Here is a 23,155-nt window from a genome sequence, read left to right on the forward strand (position 1 = left end):
TGGGAACTGGAGCAAAGGTGACTCTTGTCATGTTTTAGCAAAGAGACTAATAGCATTTTGCCCCTGCCCTAAAGATTTGTGGAACTTTGAACTTGAGAGAAATAGTTTAAGGTATATGGCAGAAGAAATTTCTAAGCAGCGAAGTGGTCAAGCGGTGACTTGGGTGCTATTAAAGGCATTCAGTTTTAAAAGGGAAACAGAGTATAAAAGTTGGGAAAAATTGCAGCTTGACAATGTGATAGAAAAGCAAATCCCATTTTCTGAGGAGAAATTCAAGCTGGCTGCAGAAATTTGCTTAAGTAACAAGAAGCTGAATATTAATCCCCAAAACAATAGAGAAAATGTTTCCAGGGCATGTCAGAGGTCTTCAACGCAGCCCCTTCCATTACAGGCCCAGAGGCCTAGGAAGGAAATGTGGTTTTGTGGGGCAGGCCCAGGGTCCCTGTGCTGTGTGCAGCCTAGGAACTTGGTGCCCTGCATGCCAGCTGCTCCAGCTGCGGCTGAAAGGTGCAAACATACAGCTTGGCTGTGGCTTCAGAGGGTGCAAGCCCCAAGCCTTGGAAACTTCCACGTGTTGCTGAGCCTGCAAATGCATAAAAGTCAAGAACTGAGGTCTGGGAACCTTCACCTAGGTTTCAGAGGATGTATGGAAATGCCTGGATGTCCAGGCAGAAGTTTGCTGCAGGAGCAGGGCACTCATGAAGAACCTCTGCTAGGATCGTGCAGAAGGAAAATGTGGAATGGGAGCCTCCATGCAGAGTTCACACTGGGGCACTGTCTATTGGAGCTATTAGAAAATGGCCACCTTCCTTCAGACCCCAGAATGGTAGATCCACTGACAGCTTACAATGTGCACCTGGAAAAGCCACAGACACCCAACACTAGCCTATAAAAGCAGCCAGGAGGGAGGCTGGACCCTGCAAAGCCACAGGGGTGGGGCTGCCCATGACCGTGAGAGTCCACCATAAGCTTGACTCACATCCGAGACATAGAGTCAAAGGAGATCATTTTGGGTCTTTAGATTTGACTGCCCTCTTGGATTTCAGACTTGCATGGGGCCTGTAGTTCCTTTGTTTTGGCCTATTTCTCACATTTGGAATGTCTGTATTTACCAAATGCCTGTACCCTCAGTATCTAGAAAATAGCTTAATTTGTTTTGATGTTACAGGCTCATAGGTGGAAGGAACTTGCCTTGTCTCAGATGAGACATTGGACTGTGGACTTTTGAGTTAATGCTGAAATGAGTTGAGACTTTAGGGGAGTGTTGGGAAGGCATGCTTGGTTTTGAAATGTGAAGACATGAGATTTGGGAGGGGCCAGGAGCAGAATGATATGATTTGGCTGTGTCCCCACCCAAATCTCATCTTGTATTGCACTCACATAGTTCTCATATGTTGGGAGGAACTCAGTGGGAGGTGATTGAATTATGGGGGTGGGTCTTCCCTGCACGGTTCCTGTGATAGTAAATGAGTCTCATCACATCTGATGGTTTTAAAAATGGGATTTTCCTTGCACAAGCTCTCTCTTCTCTTGTCTGCTCCCATGTGAGATGACCTTTCACCTTCTACCATAATTGTGAGGCCTCCCCAGTCATGTGGAACTGTAAGTCCAATAAACCTTTCTTTTATAAATTGCCCAGAGTCAGATATGTCTTTATCAATAGCATGAAAATGGACTAATACACCTACTTTGTTTGTGTCATTAAATGTGCATTTTGGAGAGTTTCTTAAATTTATTATCCAGGATAGGCTAGGTTATGAAAGGGTGACAAATAATCCCCACATCAGAGGAAGGTGTGGGTATTGACACTGGAGAAGTTAAAAAAGAAAATGGAAAAGAGATGGAATATAAGTTGGACTTTGAAGAAAAGACATTAGATTTTTGAAAAATGGATGAGAAACACCTGGCGAAATCAAAACATGGAAACCCAAGAGCAAAAGTGGACATCAGGAAGTGTGTGGGGAACAGTGGGTAGACCAGTTTGCATCATCAGCAGGTGTGTACTGCAGTAATCAGTGGCATAAGGGTGGAGTGGTTTGGGAACAGATTATAGAAGGCCAAGACAAAGAACCTGGTCTTTGTTCTACAAAAAATAAGGAGTCTGTAAAGGTTTTGAGAGACAAGGTGGTGATTGCAGTGTAAGAAGATAAATCTGTTTGTGGAGAAGTTGATGGATTAGAATAAGAAAGACTGACAGGGAGAAAGTAATTAGTCCACTGTTACAGTCAAGGCAAGGATGGTGACAGCAGGAATGGTGGGAAAAAACAACTGGGGAAAACATGGCAGAGGAAATGTTAATAGGAGTGGGTGGATGAATAAAGGAAAGGAGAAAGGGAGAATAATGAGCTCTGTGCCTACTTATTAATACTGGCAGAATTGGTAAAGTGTGTGTGTGTGTTTGTGTGTGTGTGTGTGAGAGAGAGAGAGACAGAGAGACAGAGGGAAAGAGAGAGACAGGGAAAAAAAAAGAATGGCCACATCAGGCTCTTACTTGATTCAGTTTTCTTTTTTTTTTCCATTTTTTTTTTTTTTTTTTTTGAGATGGAGTCTCACACTGTCACCCCAGCTGGAGTGCAATGGTGAGATCTTTGCTCATTGCAGTGTCCACCTCCCAGGTTCAAGTGATTCTCCCACCTCCGCCTCCCAAGTAGTTGGGACTACAGGTGTCTACCACCACACCCAGCTAAGTTTTTGTATTTTTAGTAGAGACAGTGATGCACTATGTTGGCCAAGCTGGTCTCAAACTACTGACCTTTTGATCCGCCAGCCTCGGCCTCCCAAAATGCTAAGATTACAGGCGTGAGCCACAGCGCCCAGCCAGTTTTCTTTCTTTAAATGTCTGCAGAGGCTCCTAAAAATCTTTCCTTTTGATTTAGTTGTGTAAATTAACTTGGCTTTAGGTGTTATTAAAAGAGATTCAGTGTCCAATAAATTGGGTAGTGTTATGATGAGAAGTGCTATTTCTAAAATAAATCATAATTTTGCTTGTTAAATAGTTTATGGCTGAACCAGTGGGACCACTTTGTGATGTCAATGTTTTACACTTAAAAATTGTTCTCCTAGGCTTTTCGGTTCAGATTGCCCTCACAATATTAACTAGATTTGGCTTTTCAGTTATTTGGCACCATCACCATCTCCTTTATCAGCTCAAATCATAGCTCAGGATATTTTATTTTCCACACCCCTTTGTTCACCCTTGTCCAGTTATGCCTCAAGTTTTGCTATTTTGCCTGCTAACATATTTCCAGCAACATGATACTAATATTTGCAAATGTTTTCTTTCAATGTATTTAAAGGTTTCACTCATGGCATTTTTCCAACTGACAGATTCTGAGTATCCCCATGGCCGGCCATCTGTAATTTCTCCAAGTGATCAAGGAAGAAGAATGGACTCTGCTTTCTGTACTCCCTCCTCTGTGGCTGGCAGTTTAGACTTATAATGGGTATTACTGTTACAGGATTCACAAATATGTGTTGATTCCCTCTCTATCTCCCTTTCTTTAGGAGCTGCCCACAGTCTGTGCTGCTAACCACACAACACAACACAAGACGTTTGCATTTTATACCCAAAGACTTGAGCATTTTCACAGTGATGGACAGCGTTATCAGGTTATCCAAAACATCTTTAGTTGTAACTTTATTAAAACCATCATTGCATCCAAGTCAATTATGAGTAAGAAAGTAGATAATTTTCAGAAAAAAATGGTGTTTTAAAAAATTTCAATATTTTTGATTTAGGAATATATTGTTTAATATGCATCTGTCACTGAAAGTCAGCACCCAATTAGTTGTAACCACAAGCTAAACTAAAATATACTAATGATGATATTATGCTGATATAAGAATATACTACTCATCAGTGTCATCCAGGTAAATAAATGACTGTTCACCAGGAATAGAGTCATATTTGGCCTAGCTCCAGTAACTGCACTCCTAACCACCACTTTTGGGCTTACTTGCTTGTAAGATGTCAAAGCACTCTACAACCTTCATAAAACAGGGTGGTATCGTTGTAATAATAGATAAATAGTCCATTAGAATAGAAAATAGATTCCAAAAAGTCATCTATAACCATGAGAAAATTTGGTAGATGATGATGATAAGGAAAAGGTCAATTATTCAATAAATAAGGCTTAGAAAATAGAACGATTTGGGAGGGAAATTGAGATCTGATTTCAAACAACATACAAAGATAATTTTTGAATAAATTAGAAAGTCAAATGTAGGCCAGGTGCAGTGGCTCACGCCTGTAATCCCAGCACTTTGGGAGGCTGAGGCGGGTGGATCATGAGGTCAGGAGTTCAAGACCAGTCTCGCCGAGATGGTGAAACCCTGTCTACTAAAAATGCAAAAATATTAGCCAGGTATGATGGCTGGTGCCGTTAAGTCCAGCTACTTGGGAGGCTGAAGCAGATAATTGCTTGAACCCGGGAGGTGGAGGTTGCAGTGAGCCAAAATCCTGCCACTGCACTCCAGCCTAGGTGACAAAGCAAGACTCTGTCTCAAAAAAAAAAAGAAAAGAAAAGAAGAAAAAGAAAGCCAAATGTAAGAAATAAAACTATAAAAAGCGGTAAAAATAGTGTGGAATTATTGAAATATGATGGTACTTTCATCTATATTTTATAAAATATCATTGAAGTGTTAAAAATAAGGTTTATCTATGTGTGCCAATATAGAAAGACATTTGTATTAAGTTAAAAAAATAATGTCCCTATAAACATAATGATACAATTTCCTCATGGAATATATTTATGTATGTGTGTACAAACAAACACATATACACTCATACATTCCTATGTGTTTACACACGCATACAAGGGAAAAAAAGAAAACAGATAATTCTCAGTGTTGACAGAAGCCTGATAAGAAAGGGTTTGTGGATAATTCTTATACTATATCTTTTTCTTCTATACTTTACTATATCACCTATACTATGTATTTTTATTTTATAAAACTAAACAGTCATCATTACTTTTGAGATAAAAGAATATTTACGCCATCCCTTCAAATAAAAATAATATTTGACATTGTTTCATGCTGATGAAATGAGACAAAAACTTTGTCAATAACTTCCAAAAGTCCTTTTGTGCCATGAAGTGGGCTATCCTCTCTCCCTTAGACTTGAGCAATCGCATCCTAATTCATCTCCTGCCTGCAGTCTTGTGCTCATTCCCTCCAATCTGTCTCCACATGGAAGACGTGGACATGAAGTTCTCCAGCCCCCAGCTGTGTCTGCTCAGATGTCACTTTCTCTGCAGATTCCCCTATCTAAATTGGTGTACTCTCTTAGAGCACCCTGCACTTTTTATCACATACCACACTTTATACTTGCAATTTTTTGCATTTATTTATTTAATACCTTCTTCACTATTCTGTAAGTGAAGGGCAGGGATAGGGTCTCTTTTCTTCCCTGTGGAAGCACCATCATTTAACACAGTGCCTGCCATGCGGTGGTTAAGTGGTTAAAAATTGAATGGGTGAATGAGTGAATTGCACAATAAAACAAATATGAATTAGATGAATATATGAATTGTTCAAGACAGAAGCCACCAATTACAAAGTATATGAATTAAAGAGAAAATAGGAACCATAAATATTTTTTGATTACAACCAGAAGGAAATTTAAGCACAGGTACCCTGAGAAAAACTGGACAATGAATGAAACCTATATCCTGATTTTCTTAGAATCTTTTTGAACAAGAACCATGTCAGGAAGTGCTAAGTGACGAAGGTCAGACTTGTTATTTACAAAGCTGCCTACATTTTCCAGCTGTATTTCAGGTCAGGACTGGCAAGATAACAAGATACTCAGGAGAGTTCTTCTTTGATTCTGGAAATGAATGTTCTAAAAGAAACATATTGGTGAAAGACACAGCCCTCAGACCCTGGAAGGAGCCTAATGCAGGGCTGGCCTGAGGGAGGGAAAAAATCAATAACTTCAACAGTGAATGAGACCAGCTTCTTTCTAACTAATGCTGGCAAAGGGGGAGCCCTCTAGGGCACTGATATTGGCATTGTCTCCATCAATTTCCTCTGGCTCTGCTTGATAGCAGCTAACAGCAGGGTTTGGGGATGCAGTGGGGTTAGCTGAGCCAGGGAGGGGCAACCAGGGAATCCCAGCTGGCTTACCAAGATGATCTCCTTCTGCTTAATTCCCTCCTCTCAGCCACTGGAAGCCCGTGGGACATCTACCAGGCAAGAGCCTGACCTTGGGAGCATTAATTATATTCCTCAATTGAAATTAGGGCTCTAGTCACAAGCTTTCTCTTCAACAGCCATTGTATTCTGACACATAATGGAAAAGAAATTTTAAAAATTTTCAAAATTAGGGTTTTATCATTGAGGCAGGCAACTCTCAAACAGGAAAAGAACTCCTAGGCATCATCTTTCTCCATCCAATTGACTAATGGTAGACGAAGGTTTTAAACCCAAACTTTTTTCTTATCACAATGGTCTGTGCTTCTTCCAAGGAAAAGAAAATGGTTTCCCATGACAGTATCCATTAATCAAAATCAATAGCGATAAAAGCAATTTTTTGTTTTTGAGTTAAGGGAGGGGAAACCATCTGGAAAGAGAAACCTGACTCCTCAGAAAGGAAACACCCTCAGCCTTGCATCCAAACTAAATTATCCCATCACCAGAAAAGCAAGGTCTTTTTTAAAAAACAATAATATCATATAACCCTTTACCCACTGCTATAGTCTTACCATTTGCTTGTTTTCTTTCATTTTGTTTTTTAATATAAGCAATTACTTTAGATTCCAGGATCTCCTTTCTAACTTTAATTATGACATCATTCTAAAATTGTACAGTTGAGAAGAGTTGATCCTCTCCTCTTGGCCCACCTCTTCTAAATAAAAAATCTTCATAACCATGCCTCTCTCATCACTCTGTAATGACTACTTAGTCACAATTTAGAGTGTAATTAACTTGTAATATTTACTGGTTTACTTATGGATTTTAGTATTTATTTAGTATATGCTACAGACAACCTAAAACTATAGAAAATTAACTTACAGTAAGTTTGATTATAACTTCATAGTACTTAAAGATAATTTAGGTTGGGAGGAAATACTATTAAGGATGTAAGAAAGGAAACTGCCCTATTTTTGCATTTTCTAGCATGTAATAGGAAATACGAAGGTCCAATTACAAATCAACCTTCTCTCATTTTCCTATTTATATAGCAGAAAATATTATTATTCATGCAACTTCAGTGTAGTTCTATGCCAGCACTTCTATTGGGTTCTTCTGATTTACTGCAGCCACCTGGAGAGTAAAACTAAGAAGTCAACCTGGTTCCAGTCCCAGTCACAGACATCTGCCTCCGCCAAGCTGAGATTCCTTGAGCTGAAGATTTGCCTGTGATTGTTGCCGATGACAAGGAAATTTGAGCTCTATCTGGCTTAAAGGAAGGAATTGAAAAAAAAGCTATTCAGCTAACTTCAGTCATTTCTCATTCTCTCATGACTATCCAAAGTAGTATTTTTAAAATATAGAACATAAGCTCTCATGGCCAAGGAAGAAGGCAGTGCTGAAACTGCTTGAGGATTAATTGGGTCAGGGTTTAAATATCACCTTTAACAAAATATCAGCTGTGTTAACTTGCATGAGATATTTCTCTTTGAGCCTCAGTTTCCCCATTTGAAACCTAATTTAAAACATTGAAGTAAATGTATGTAAAGCAGGTCAAATGTAATAAATGTTCAATGTTTGGTTGGTTGGTTGTTTTTGAGACAGAGTCTCCCTTTGTTTCCCAGGTTGGAGTGCTGTGGCGTGATTTTGGCTCACTGCAGCCTCTGCTTCCCGTGTTCAAGTGATTCTCTTGCCTCAGCCTTCCGGGTAGCTGGGACTACAGGCACATGCCACCATGCCCAGCTAATTTTTTGTATTTTAAATAGATACTGTGTTTCACTGTGTTAGCCAAGATGGTCTCAATCTCCTGACCTCGTGATCCACCTGCCTCGGCCTCCTGTGCTGGGATTATGGGCGTGAGCCACCGTGCCCAGCCCAATGTTTGCTATTTTTAATGTATTTGATTTTTTTTTTTTCTTGAGACAGATTCTCACTGTGTTACCCAGGCTGGAGTGCAATGATGCGATCTCGGTTCACTACAACCTCCATTTCCCATGTTCAAATGATTTTCCTGCCTCAGCCTCCTGAGTAGCTGAGATTACAGGCATCTGCCATCATGCCCAGTGAATTTTTGTATTTATAGTAGAGATGGGGTTTCACCGTATTGGTCAGGCTCATTAAAAAGTATATGCATAAAAGAGAAAATAGGAACCATAAATATTTTTTGCATACAACCAGAAGGAAATTTAAGCACAGGTACCCTGAGAAAAACTGGGCAATGAATGAAGCCTATATCCTGATTTTCTTAGAATCTTTTTGAACAAGAACCATGGCAGGAAGTGCTAAGTGATGAAAGTCAGACTTGTTATTTACAAAGCTGCCTGCATTTTCCAGCTGACCTCAGGTGATCCACCCATCTTGGCCTCCCAAAGTACTGGGATTGCATGCATGAGCCACCGTGCCCAGGCTGTATTTGATTTTTATTACACTGAAAAGTACGATGAAAAATAGAAATGGAATAGTTTCTAATAACTATAATTCAATAAACCATTTTTCTTTTCTTGTGAATGTACGCCATGTTGGTCAATATTAGACATTAAATGGAAGCATCAGTATGTATTTTCTAAGGCAGTTGTGGTTGTCTGGCAATGAGTAGCTTAAATATTTTTTCCAAATACAGTCATGTGCCACATAACAATGTTTCAGTCAACGATGGACCCAATCTTGTGGTTCCACAAGATTATAATGGAGCTGAAAATTTTCTATCACTTATTAGTGATGTCATAGCTATTACAATGTCATAGCACAAAGCATTCTGGTTTCTAGGTTTAGTTACACAAATACTTACTATGTTACAGTCGCCTACAATACTCAGGACGCTAACATGCTGTACATGTTTGCAGCCTAGGAACAACAGGCTATGCCACATTGTCTAGGTGTGTAGTACACTCTACCATCTAGGTTTGTGCAAGTACACTGTATGATATTCACACAACAATGGAATCACCTAAGGATGCATTTCTCAGAACATGTCCCCATGATAAAACAACACATATCTGAGAACTAATCTTGTGATACTCTGTGTTGTAGAATTTGAAGAAGTTTTGTGTTCGTAAGCTAAATAAAACGGGCAAGACTTGCATCTTAGGAAAGATCTAGTCTTGCCTGTGAGTTCTTCTTCTACCTATCTCTGTGAGATAGATGGCTATCCATACAAACGCCTTCAGAATCTCATTCATTTGTCCATATGTTCATGCATGCTTCCATTCAGCAAATACTTATACTTTCAGGGGAGAAAAGATCCTCAACCTGCCTGATTTACAAGTTGTGTAAAAAACTTAAGAGAAATAATATCTAAGGGTAATTGTCTCCCTATAGTTTCAAACATTAGCATTTTTAATTGTACAATAGTATTCATTTTAAAAAGTCACTCAGTCTCTCCCTCCAAACATAGCTGCTGTTAACAGTGATTAATAACAACCGTAGACTTCGACTGTGAAAGTTTCTCAGTTTTGTCTGTGGATAGTGGCTCTTTAATGCCTTCAGTTTAGGTATTAATTCCATCCTATATTTTTTAGTATCCTTGCATTATTTTCTTATTCAGTCTCTTTCACTTTAGTTAGATGCCTTTTTGTCTCCACTTGTTTTGTTTTAATAAGTCACTTCTTGCTTTGTAGAAGGCATGTTTTCTTGTCATTTTGTTAGATTGCCAGATGTTTACTGAAGGTTTTTTTTCTAAGTCTATAAGCGATCATTTTCAGAGTCCAGAGTGTCCACCACTACACTACGGAAATTTGCACTCGAGCGATTGTTTTCAAAGGCAAGCTTTTATTCTTAAACTTCTTGTTGCTATCTACCTGCTTTTCCTTAGGAGGTATTTTTCCCCTCCCCAGCCTCCAGTTTTCTCTCCATATTTATCCTAGCCCCAGGTGAAATCTGCGCAGTTACACCGTCAACAGCCCGTACCTCTCTCCTCTGTCTTCTCAGTTATTCCCTGGGTGGCAAGGCCTTTGTCTGTATGCGGAGAGATGTTGACAGTGAGGATGATCTACCATGGGAAAGTAACCAGGGATAGATAGCAAGTGTCCAGTTCTTCACTCTGACAGGTTCTAGCTCTTGTAGTCATGAAAACATGTTAGGGAAATTGTGAAGTATTTCCCTGCTTTTTTCAGGTGACTCCTTTTGTAGGAAATAAAACTGTGATGAACCAAGAATATGCTATAATGATTAGGAGTAGAGATTTTCTTGGTTTAAATGTCAACACCACCATTTGCTAGCTGTATGCAAATCAATTTAACTTCTCTGTGCCTCTGTTTCCCTCAACTGAAAATGTTATTAGTTATAGTAAATATTTTGTTGGTTTTCTGTGCAGATTCAATGATTAGCCAAGTAAACTCCTTAGAATACTGCCAGGTATATAGTAAGTACTATGTAACCGTTTACTGTGAGTTGTAGCCTGGGAAGATTTTTCTCTCAATCTATCTCCTTTATAATTATTGTCAATTATCTATAATCTTAGTAGTGAGTCATTTTTCAGTTATGGTTTTGATGCTATAAGATTTCAGTTTCTTCTTTGTCTCCCAAGTACTTTAGGGAAAGATATTGAGAAGTTTGGAAATGAACTTCAGACCTCCTTGGAATAAGCTGGACCACCAATAAACTGTGGACCTGAGTTGTAATTTCTAAACACTCTACAGAATTGTTTTCATTAAGTAAGTTCTGTAGTACTAAGTGATGCAGAAAGCCCGCAATTACTTTTGCACCCACCTAATAACTCAATGACCTTTAAAATGAAAGCTGAACTCTACAGGTTATAAAACCAAATATCACAATTTAAAACTTTAGAGGTATTTCATACTAAAGAAAATATTTTTTAAATAAGTACCAGGTAGGGAGTTCCAAAAAAAAACAAACACTGAAACAGACTTGATTTTTTGACAAAAAATATGTGAGTTTTGTACACCAAAAAATTCTCTAATTCTCTGTGGACACCAACTGGTCTCCTACAATTTAACTCAACTCTGACAGTAACTACCAGAATTGCACAGACACCCACAAGTTAAGAGCTCTGTCCTGCCGGGTGCAGTGGCTCATGCCTGTAATGCCGGCACTTTGGGAGGCTGAGGTGGGTGGATCACAAGGTCAGGAATTCAAGACCAGCCCACCCAATATGGTGAAACCCTGTCCCTACTACATATACAAAAATCAGCTGGGTACGGTGGTACATGCCTGTAATCCTAGCTACTCAGAAGGCTGAGGAAGGAGACTCACTTGAGCCCGGGTGGCAGAGGTTTCAGTGAGCCAAGATCGCACCACTGTACTCCAGCCTGGGTGACAGAGTGAGACTCCATTAAAAAAAAAAAAAAAAAAAAAAAAAAAAGAGCTCTGTCCCATGAAATTGCCCCCCCTCCAACTTCAGACCCTAGTCACAAGTTCCAGGTCATGACCTGCGCTTCTAACCAACTAGCTACAAATCAGATGTACCCATACCACCTCCACAGGTTTGATAATTTGCTAGAATGGTTCCCAGAACTCAGAAAAGTATTTTACTTGCTATTACCACTGTATTATAAAGAATGCAACTCAGGAAGAGCCAAGTGGGAGTGCTGCATAAGGCAAGGTGTGAGGATGGTGGCTCCAGCAGCTTCCACGCCCTCTCCAGGTGCACCACCGTCCCAGCACCGTGATGTGTTTACCAGTCTAGAAGTTCTCCAAAGCCTGTTGTTTAGGGTTTTATGGAGACTTCATTTCATAAATGTAATTGATGAAAGGTCAATGGTGATTGAGTCAATCTCTAGTCCCTCCTCTTTCTGGAGGTCAGGGAGTGGGTCTGCAAGTTCCACTGCTTCCGTCCCACGGTTGATTCCTCTGGCAACCAGCCTTCATGCTCCCAGAGCCACCTCAGCTTAAACTCTGGTGTGGTTGAAATGGGTTTATTATGAGTAACAAATATGCTGCTCTCATTCCTACCACTCAGGAGATTCCAAGGATTTTAGAAGCTCTGTGCCAGGAACTGGGGCAGAGACTATCTATCTATCTATATATATTCATATTACATCACAGGAGTATATACTGTATTATTGGATAAAGGAACAACATCAAAATGTGCTTTGGTGAAACACATTTCTAGACAACCTGGAACCAAACTTCAAATCCTGCCAGCCTGGCTCCTCCTGTTTAATATGACTCAAATGGGCTCCTGGTTTTTCAGAGAAAATTATAAAGGCAAAGATTATACTTGTTTGGGGAACACTTGAACAAGTAAGAATTCTGTTTTGCCTTTTATTCTCTTTAGTTTGCACAAGCTTACGTAAAATGATCAAAAGAAAAATAATATAAATGAAAAATGACCTCTGACCACAACTATCAATAAATGTATTTTTAAATTCATGCTTTTATTTTAGAGTTTCTAACATTGTTCTTGTTGAAGTTGCAACAAGAAGACATTAATAAATGTGTAATAAAAACATGGAAAGCAATTTGCAGCAATATTAAACCATGAAGGAATTCAATAAACAAGCAGACACATCCTGCTTGATTTGTGTCCACCAAAGTGGACACACTAATTTTTATATCTCATCCTTTGAATTCAACTTTTAAATTTCACGTCCTTTCTATATGTACAAAGTTGCAATGTGAATTGTGATTAAAATGACCTAGAATTATAAAAAATTACTATCAAAGAAGCAGTTGGACTTTTCAATTAATTTTTACTGCCCTAAACTAATGACTTGCACTAACATTACAGTTGTATCTTAAACAGTGTCAACAATTTAAATGAGCCAGATAATTGATTGAACATGAATTAATATAGGTTGAAAAACTAACAGGGAAATAAATTATTTCCACAGTAGTAGCATTTTATTTAAGCTATATGATAATTATCTCAACTCTAACTAGGGCAGATTTAGTGTGCTACCAGAACAATTTGATGCAAGACATTTAGGAAGCAACAGTGTCTATGTGCTAACTCTGACAGATCTACCTAATGCATAGCAAAATAAGTTTGGTTATTGTCTAAGTTATACAGTCTAATATGGAGAAAGAAACTGAGAAATATTTTAATTAACCAGAAAATTGACAAATCTCTGCTTGATTGTGGCTGTGTAGAGGAAAGATCAACAGCATCTCTGAGCAGAGTTTTGTTTTTAGAGGTATACTTTTGGAGTCTCTGATAAGTATCAGTCTTAGTGGTGAACACTGAATGTGGGTGTCTATGTGTATGTTTTCTTTTAAGTGTAAAATATAAATATTGTACTGAAAATGAAGGAGAGAGGACCACACATGTGAATAAAAGAAACTTCAGAGGCTAAAATAAAACTAATTGTGTACTTAGAATTCTTTCTGGCAATATGCTCTTTGAAGAGGATAATGGCAAAGTCAGAAACTTTCATGTCTAAGAAGCTACAAGGATAATCATGTCTTCAGCAAAAAGGCATGCAAAAAACTGTCCTACAAGTTTCGCTTCTAAATCAGTGGAAGAGCAGGTTTTTTTGTTCCAGAGGTTACCCATACAGGAAACATTTGTGTTTCTGAAGATGAAAGCTTGTCAGAGGTTCTGGGAGCTAGCCAAAACCGACAAACTTCTCTGACAGAATGTGATGGATGATTTAAAAGGTATGTAAAGAATAGAGATACAATCTGAGGGTTAGCCAATTGATCTTTAAAGAAATATTTTAAAGAAAGAAAACAAGCCTTTAAAGAAGGATTTAAAATATATATTAAAATGTATAGAACATTCTAATATCTAAGAATAAAAGAATTTTTCAGTAGTATTTGCTATTTACCTAATCAGAGAGCAATAAGAATCATTCAAAAATGTTATTATCTTTAAAGTGATAGTTTAAAATAAAAAGTGAGAAATTTTAAACTCAAATCTGGAGTTACAAATGTCTGGAGCATTTTGTATAGGCTAGAGTCCCAGTAGTCATTTATACTGCTTACACATATACTTTAGAGATTGTGTTGCATAACTCCTGTTAGAAACAGAAATTCCAATTTTGTTTCACAATTTTATAAAATCCCATTTTTAAATTTTGTGAAAACAAATTTTTTACCATGTCATAATTTTACAAAATTTCATTTCTATAAATTTTGTAAAAAAAAGAAAAAAAAGAAATTTTGTTCCAGTATTTTATAATTGTACAAAATTTTATTTCTAAAAGTTAGTCTTAACAGTTTAAAACACAAAGCAATTGATGTTTATGATTCCTTTTCTTTCTCTTCATTTGTTATGTCTTTAAATATCCCAACCCTTTGAGTAGCCATTTCTGTAATAAAGCACCCATTTCACAGGACTGCCTGTTCTAAAATGTATCCCTCTTCCTTTGCTTTACAAACAACCTGACCTTTTTTTTGTGTTGTGGTGGCGAAATATACATAACATACAATTTACCCTTTCAGCCATTTTTAAACATACAATTCAGTGGTTCACAGTGTTGTGCAATCATCACCACTATTCACTTCTAGAACTCTTAGGTCATCCCAAACAGAAACTCTCTACCCGTTAAACAATAACTCCCAATTTCCCACAGCCCCTGGTAACTCTAGTCTACTTTCTGTCTCTATGAATTTAACTATTCTAGGTCCTTCATACAATTAACATCATATAGTGTTTGTCCCTTATGCGCCTTTACTTCAGTTAGCATAAAGTTTTCAAGATTCATATTGTAGCATGTACCAAATTTAATTTCTTTTAGGGCTCAATAATATTCCATTACATGTATATATTTTCTCTTTCTGTTCATCTGTTGATGGATATTTGGGTTCTTTTTGGCTATGGTGAGTAATGTTGCTATAAACGTTGATGTAAAAGTATCTGTTTGAATCTCTGCTTTCAACTTTTTAAGGTATATTACTAGAAGTAGAATTGCTGGATCACGTGATAATTCTTTCTGTAGCTTTGTGAGGAAGCACTGATTATCTTCCACAGTGTCTATGCCATTTTACATTCCCACCACCAGCAAGATGGCACAACATCCTAATTTCTCACCAACACGTGCGATTTTCCTTTGTTCTTGTTCTTTCTTTTTTTGTTTCCTTCTTTCCTTATCTCTTTCTTTTCTCCTCTTCCTCCTCCTTCTCTTTCACCTCCTTTTTTTCCCTCCTTCTTCTCTTCCTCCTTCTCCTCCCTCTCCTCCTTCTTCTATTTTTAAATAATTGCCAACCTAATGAGTATAAAGTGCAATTTCGTTGTGGTTTTGATTTATATTTCCCTAATAGCTGGTGACGTTGAACATATTTTTATGTGCTACTGGACATTTGTGTATCTTCTTTGGAGAAATGTCTGTTTAAATCATTAGCACATTTTTGAATTGGGTTATCTGTTATTTTGTTGTTGACTTCTAAGTTGTTTTTTCTTTTTTAATTTGGAGAAATATTTTTTTATAAGATATATGCTTTGCAAAATTTTTCCCCCACTCTGTGAGTTGTCTTTTCACTCTCTTGATAGCATCCTTTGATGCTAAAAAGTTTTAAATTTTGATTAAAGTTCAATTTATTTATTGTTTTCTTACTTGTGTTTATACTTTTGTATTCAAGAAATCATTGGCAATATCAATGTCATGAATATTTTCCCCTAGGCTTTTTCTAAGGATTTTATAGTTTCACCCTTCCATAAAGTTGTTGACCCTTTTGAGTAACTCTTACATGTAACATAAAGTAAAGGTTCAATTTCTTTATTTTACAGGTGAATATTTAGTTGTCCTAGTGCCATACGTTGAAAACACTGTCTTTTCCCTACTGAATGGTGTTGGCACTATTATCAAAAATTGATTGGCCACAAGGGCCTTTTGTCTGAGTTCTCTATTCTGTTTCATTTGTCTGTATGTCTGAGCTTATGCCAGCACCAGACTGTTTTGGTTATTGTAGTTTCGCAGTGAGTTTTTAGATCAGGAAGTATGAGTCCTCAAACTTTGTTCTTGTTTTTTTCCCAAGATTGTTTTGACTACTTATTGTTCCTTGATATTCCAAATGAATTTTAGGATGGATTTTTGTATTTCTGCAAAAAAGAGCATGGGGGCTTTGTTAGAGATCTAATTGAATCTGAAGATTGCTTTACATGAAATGTTCATCTTAACAATGTTTTCTTCCAATCCATAAGCATATGCATATTTTCATTTACTTATTCTTTAGTTTATTACAGCAATTTTTATAGTTTTCTGAAGGTGAAAACTAGCCTTTCACCTTCTTGAGTGAAAATTTCAATATTAAATGTATTTCTAAATATTTTATTATTTTTGACAATATTGCAAATGGTATTGTTAATTTCACTTTTGGATTTTTCATTGCAAGTCAATAGAAAGGCAACTTGTTTTGTGTGTTGTTTTTGTACCTTGCAACTTTACTGATTTTGTTTATGAGCTCTAAGAGTTTGTGTGTGTATGTGTGGTAATCTTCAGGATTTTGTGCATATAAGACTATATCGTCTGTGAACAGAGATAATTTTAATTCTTTTTTTTTTACAGTTTGAATGTCTTTTATTTCTTTTTCTTGCCTAATTATTCTGGCAAGAACTTTCAATACTATATTGAATAGGAATGGCAGCAGTGGGGGCTTTTGTGTTGTTTCTTTTCTTAGGGAAAAAGCTTGTCTTTCACCATTGAGTATGATGTTAATTGTGACAACCCCACCTTTGACTAATATTTTAATTACTAGACTCTACTAAAAAACTGATAAATCAATCTGACCTAAATCAAACAGGTGATAATGGTTTTTTATGTCACTTTTCCAATGAGAAAGAGAAAGTGGTCTTTGATATCCAGGAACTGGCCTGGCACTCATTGCCAGATCGTGGTGTTCGGTCCAACATACCAGTTCTGTAGAACATCAACATCAGATGATTATGAGAGATCAGGGCAAAAACAAGACTGCTCCATAATCATGCCTGAACACTAACAACATCAACATCTTCCAGATCATAAATTATCAAACACTGTCTGCTCAGCTAATGTAAATGACTATAGTTTATTTACCAGTGACAGCTTCTGTGCCTCTCCATTTTTCCTTTGTGTCTACTTAAAATTTATTAAAATAACAAATCACAGAGTTACCCAGCTTTCTGGTAGCGTTCAATCCAGAGTGAACCCCCTCTTCCTTCAACACTTCTCCAAATCACCTAATACAAGCTTAAATCCTACAATTGGTCATTCCCAACACCTTCTCTTTAAATTACCCTATGGTTCTTTCATTGCAATGAGAAACGAACTCAACTTTGTTTGATTAGAGGTGTGTTTCTGATGTTCCTTTTGAGCAGATTGAAACTGGATAACAAGCTCTAGTAGTACAAAGCAAGTTCTAGTAGTATAAAATTTAAAGTAGTAATTAAAGATAAGGATTTTCAAATAATCAGTGGGTAATACTGAGACCCTGTTGGTGAGGCCAGTTTTCCCTCCAGAAGGACTAGAACACTGGTTGAGCTTTTACATCCATTTTACTTCATTCAACCAGTAAGTCATTCTATCATACATTCATTCATTAAACAAATATTTACTGAGTATATAAAATGTGCCAAGCATTGTGTTAGGATTGGAAAACCCAAAAAAAAAAAAAAAAAAACCCAACTTCTTGCGCTTATTGATCCTACAGGTGAAGCTGGACATTAATTAGCTAATTATCTGCAGAGGCAAAGATTGAAGAGGACTTTTGCCTTATATACTGGGATATTTCCTCTGCCACTGTGACAGTAAAACTGCTCTAATCAGATGTTTATTTCTGTTTTTAGCCACTTAGTCAACCCACAGGAAACAAACAGATAGTTTATATAATATTGTATCAAAGGATCTAAGAGAAAAATAATTATTGTAACTGAGATCCTGGAATAAACATTAATCATTAAGTATAATTTAAGGTACAATTTTGGAAGCCTTTTCTGATTTGATTATCAAAGCTTAATACCAAGAGCTTAAGTAATTTTCTTTACTGGAGAAAAGCAAGATGGATCTCTTATTCATATTAGTTCTAAAAAATATGGAGTAAGACAAAAATTAGTCTAGGTTACAACCATAACATTTTTTCAGTGCTTTTATTTGGTGAATTCCTAGACACTCAGCTGAAGAGGTAATAATGTTATTTTCCTTTGGGGACAATAGGAGAAATTTCTCAGCCAAGATATGGTATTGCCAAGAGATCAGACACTGAGCTAAGCATGCGCTATGGCATGTCTTTTAACCTTTTTTCATGAATGTATTCATTCATTCATTTATTCAACCAAAATTTTTTGAGCACCCACTAGGGTCCAGGTGGGTGCTCAATAAATTTTGGGCTGGGACACACATTAATCAAAGAATCACAAATAGGCCAGCTCCAGTGGCTCATGCCTGTAATCCCAGCACTTTGGGAAACCCTGGAGGGCTGATCATTTGAAGCCAGGAGACCAGACTGGCCAACATGTCAAAACCCTATGTCTTCTAAAAACACAAAAATTAGCAAGGGACTGGTGATGTATGCCTGTAATCCCAGCTACTCAGGAGGCTGAGGCAGGAGAATTGCTTGAACCTGGGAGGCAGAAGTTAAGTGAGCCAAGATCGTGCCACTGCACTCTAGCCTGGGTAACAGAGACTCTGTCTCAAATAAAAAAGTGCAAATATAAATTTAAAGTTACAGCTGTGATAAGTACTAAGAAGGAAGGGCATAAGGTGCTCTGAGAGTGTCTAATGGGGAAAGTGACATTGTTAGACAGGTTAAGAAGAGTTTTCCTGGGATGATGCTAATCATGCTAAGATTAAAAAGAGGTTACTCTGTTCATAGCAAATGTACGTGATGTTATCGTATCCACCTCTAGAAGAGAGAAATGCATCTCAGGTATTTATAGAAATGGAGGAGTGGGTGAGCCAAGATTTAACCTGTCTGTGATTTTTACGATCCAGTGTGTATCCATCAAATTGTGTGACTGTGCATCCTTCAATTAGCATGTTCTTCTCTGCTAGAATTTTGTGTACACATCTGTTTTCCCAATTAGACAGAAATGTCCTAAAGAGCAGGAACTGTATTTTATGTAACATAGTTCCAGATACATAAGTGTAATTCTCTAAAAGTTGACCAGATGATAAATTATCAACATATTCAGCACAAGTTAGTTCGCTTTAAAAGATCCTTTTTTAGAGGAAGGTGATTTGAATAATCTTTGTATTGTAAAACAAAATGTCCATGAAATTTTGAACTGACTCTGTTTCTTTTCTTTTCATTGAATTACAGAGGTATTTATGCATATTCATTCTATTGAAACTAGTGCTGCATTTAAAGTTGCATTATTCTTTTAAAATAGCCTCTGTGGCCCATAGTAATATGAAAGCTCCTCTCCTTGTTTGATTAACTAGAAAAATCAAAGGAAAATTGTGATTTATTTTAAAGCAATACAGATCTGTGTGATATGGACCTTGATTCCCTTTATTTTCCTGTCCTCATTTTCTTTATTTATTTATTTTATTATCTTGTTTTGTATATTTCTTACAAGTCACCTTTAATTCTTCTTGGAATGTGGCAAGACATAAATAAATACATAATATTTTTGAAGACCTCACAGACTAATGGAGATTTAAGGAACTAAACTTCCATAAGACTATTCCCATTATTATTCTTCCATGGGTTTATTTTCATTTTAATCTCTTTATTTGGAAAAAACTTAAGGAAAGCCCTTCAAAATAAAAATAATGGGAAAGAGGAGCTGAAAGGGATGTCTGGAGACAGAGATATAGCAGCAAGTAAGTCAGTGTCTTCATGATGGTGATGATGGTGGAGGTGATGGTGATGAAGGGGGTTTATGGGATCATTGTGTGGGTACATTCTGTAGGAGCTTTGTACCAACAATAAATGGTTCTGTCATCTAGTTGATTCACTGCCAAGTGCCAAAATAGAATGGATAAATAAAGGTAATAAAAAATAAAGTATATGAGTCGTAAGGCAGGTGAATAAGCAAAGTAAAATGTGAAAAAAGAGACAAAGCTGAAATCTAGACAGGAAGGAGGAAGAGAGGATGGGCCTTGCATGCTGATGTTTTAGGCGACTTTGTTGTCTATGTCCCATTTTCCTAAAACAATAATACATTCATTAATTTTCTACATAATTAATTTATTTCTAGAGCAGATGCCTGCAGAGCAAGCTTTGTGGCTAGGCTTTCTTTATCTTAAAAGTCCACTGGCATCTCAGTCATTCCATAAATAACAGTTTAATAAGAGGCCAGACCTTATTTTCTCTGAAATCTCTAGGCACTTTTAAATCTTAAACTGAGCATCACCAGTTTTCAAAACTGTTAATCCAGTCTCATAGTTGAGATACATAATTAAGTTTTCTAAAGTCAAACAGCACCTAGAAAAAACCTGATCTAAGAAGGTTAGTTTCTAAGTCAGACGCAAGATTTTGGGAGAACTCAGCCATTACAGGAAGATTCTAAACAAAAAGCTATTAATTCAGAATCAGAGTTCAGTCCTCCTGGTTTAAGCAGAGAAAAGAGCTTGAGTTTCCCTCTTGACTAATTTCACTGCCTAGTGTTCTACATAGATATATGGGGAAAAAAGGAAAAATCAAGACTTTCTTCAGTGGTATTTTATATTAATGTGTGAACAAACAATCCTCATGCCATGAAAGATTTGTCTTGATTCTTTAAAAAGCCCATATAGAACCATTCCCTTAAAGAAGAAATGCCAGCTAATGGTTTCCATCAAATCACATTGTTCATAAAAGCAGAAAGGACAAGGAGGTAGAAGAGAAAAGATGGGTAAATCAACTCAGGGAAATTTCTCTGCATTATTCATTCATCAACCAACAAACTAGTATTTAGTGAACATGTCTGACAGATGCTACTGAGGAATATAAAAAAGAATCTGATCCAGTAACGTGAAGTAAGGGCACAGTTCTCACTCTTGAGCACTCTCAATCAATGCTCTCTGCCTTAATTTTAGTAACGATCTTAATAATGACCTAAATCCCTTGTAAGCTGCCTCATATATTACTTATATCCTTGGGAGAGGCATGATTTTTGCCTCTTTGTTACTCTTTGCTTTGGTGGCCATGAGAAGCGAGGGCTGGAAAACTTCCTAATTCCTTTCCATCTCTAAAATGCTATTTTATGTTATACTACAATGTAATTTAAATCGATTCTTGTTCACATAGAGCATAAGTACATGCACCCATTTTTTATTTTCTTCAAATGTACTTCTTTGATAAAAGATACTTTGTATAAAGAAGACCTATGTTTTCAGTGTATTATGATTTTTTATTGTTTATTTAGCTAATATATATTGATTAAGCATTACCCAATACACTTGATTCTGTGGTCAGTGCTGGAATATAACATAGACTTGCAATTTAGTGGGTTTTCTTTTTTGCTTTTTTGTTTTTGTTTTTGAGACAGAGTCTCACTCAGTCACCTAGACTGGAGTGAAATGGCGTGAACATGGCTTACTGCGGCCTCAACCCCCTGTGCTCAAGTGATCCTTTCACCTCAGCCACCTATATAGTTGGGACTACAGGCACATGTTGCCATGCCAAGCTGATTTTTAAAATTACCCTTTTACTTATTTATTTTGAGACAGACTCTCACTCTGTAATCCAGGCTAGAGTGCAGTGGCTCAATCTTGGCTCACTGCAAGCTTCACCTCCTGGGTTCAAGCGATTTTCCTGCATCAGCCTCAAGTATCTGGGATGACAGGCACATGCCACCACATCCAGCTAATTGTTTGTGTTTTTAGTAGAGATGAGGTTTCACCATGTTGGCCAAGCTGGTCTTGAACTCCCGACCTCAAGTGAAAGTGATAAACCCACCCTGACTCTCCCAAAGATCTGAGATTACCCGTGTGAGCCCCTATACCCAACCTTTTTTTTTTGTAGACACAAGGACTCATTATGTTGCCTAGGCTGGTCTCAAACTCCTGGGCTCAAGTGATCCTCCCATCTCAGCCTCCCAAAGTGTTGAGATTATAGGTGTGAGCCACTGTGCCCAGCCGTAGTGGTCTTTTTTTGTTTCTTTGTGTTGTTTTGTTTTTTGAAACGGTCTCTCTCTGCCACCCAGGCTGGATTGCAGTGGCACAATCTTGGCTCTCTGCAACTTCCATTTCCCAGGTTTAAACAATTCTCATGCCTCGGCCTCCTGAGTAGCTGGAACTATAGGCACAGGCCATCATGCCTGGCTAGCTTTTTTATTTTTAGTAGAGGTAGATTTCACCATGTTGGTCAGGCTGGTCTCAAACTCCTGACCTCAAGTGATCTGCCTGCCTTGGCCTCCCAAAGTGCTAGGATTACAGGCATGAGCCACCGCACCTAACCATGTAGTGGCCTTTATTACAGCAATACCAGTGACAAATTTTTCAAGGCCTAACAAGGAACTTGGATTTTGAGAGCCATGTTCTCGAGAATTTAGTTTTAACCTTTTTTGGAAAACATTGTTAATTTCTTCAATTCTGTAAAAACAACAATTAGAAAAACCATGATCTTCATTTAGACTCAACATTACACTAACGTACTATGAGGAAAATGTTATAAAACAGAGAGACATAAAACTATGGTGGGTTAAACATAGTAAGAGAAGCAGCTACTTTGGGTTAAAAGAACATTGACTATGAGACAGTGAGAAAAAAGCAGGGTGGATAAAAAATTATAGATATGCTAGCCGGAAAAAAAGTCACTACTGTATAATTATCTGTTACTTAAGGATGTGGTCCCTGTGGTTTTGGGTAGACTTGTTTGAGGCATGTTTGTCTGTAGGGTTGGCTGAGGTTGCAGGCAGGGATGAAAGGATAAAGAAAGATAAATCTCTTTAGGAGCAAACACAGAAGAAACTATTGTGAAGTCTTCCAGCTCCTGAACACTCTCATCTTTCTGCTGGATATCTTGTGGGCAGCTGTAGAAGTGATATACATTTCTGAAGAAGCAAGCAAACAAACAAACTACGTAAAAAAAAAGTCCTGATGGTATATTCCCATGAAAAAAAATGGGAGAATTTGCCTAGCAAAGGATACGGCTTTACCCAAGAGCTGCAAGAAACCTTGCTTTGGGAAGGCTTCAACTTCACCTCTGGACAGGTGAAAGTCTGTTTTTGAGTGCTAACACTTCCCTTAATGTCCTTGCTGCCATTTAATATTTTCCA

The sequence above is a fragment of the Sapajus apella genome, unplaced genomic scaffold (assembly GCF_009761245.1).
Source record: "Sapajus apella isolate SASKATOON/1434 unplaced genomic scaffold, GSC_monkey_1.0 scaffold18, whole genome shotgun sequence".
Lineage (NCBI taxonomy): Eukaryota > Metazoa > Chordata > Mammalia > Primates > Cebidae > Sapajus > Sapajus apella.